This window comes from Oncorhynchus mykiss, chromosome 13, assembly GCF_013265735.2.
Source record: "Oncorhynchus mykiss isolate Arlee chromosome 13, USDA_OmykA_1.1, whole genome shotgun sequence".
Classification (NCBI taxonomy): Eukaryota; Metazoa; Chordata; class Actinopteri; order Salmoniformes; family Salmonidae; genus Oncorhynchus; species Oncorhynchus mykiss.
Window position 1 is genome coordinate 13573445 of NC_048577.1, and position 775 is coordinate 13574219.

The window sequence follows — 775 nt, forward strand, 5'->3', positions numbered from 1 at the left end:
ATTTTGTTGCATTAAAGTAGGATTGAAATAGATTTAATTGATCTAAACAAAATGTTCCATAATGTCAAATTGAAAAGAAAAATTATTTACAAATGAAATGACTAAAATATAGTCGTTGCATAAATATTCACCCCTTTGTTTAGGCAAGCCCAAATTAGTTCAGAAGTCCAATTCTGCTCAACAAATCACAAAATAAGAAATGGTCCCCAGTCAAGTATTGAATTTCAAGCACAGATTCAACTACAAAGACCAGGGAGATTTTCAGAAGCCTCATAAAGAAGGGCAGATCAAATCAAATCAAATGTATTTATATAGCCCTTCTTACATCAGCTGATATCTCAAAGTGCTGTACAGAAACCCAGTCTAAAACCCCAATCAGCAAGCAATGCAGGTGTAGAAGCACGGTGGCTAGGAAAAACTCCCTAGAAAGGCCAAAACCTAGGAAGAAACCTAGAGAGGAACCAGGCTATGTGGGGTGGCCAGTCCTCTTCTGGCTGTGCCGGGTGGAGATTATAACAGAACATGGCCAAGATGTTCAAATGTTCATAAATGACCAGCATGGTCAAATAATAATAATTACAGTAGTTGTCGAGGGTGCAGCCAGTCAGCACCTCAGGAGTAAATGTCCGTTGGCTTTTCATAGCCGATCATTCAGAGTATCTCTACCACTCCTGTTGTCTCTAGAGAGTTGAAAACAGCAGGTCTGGGACAGGTAGCACGTCCGGTGAACAGGTCAGGATTCCATAGCCGCATGCAGAACAGTTGAAACTGGTGG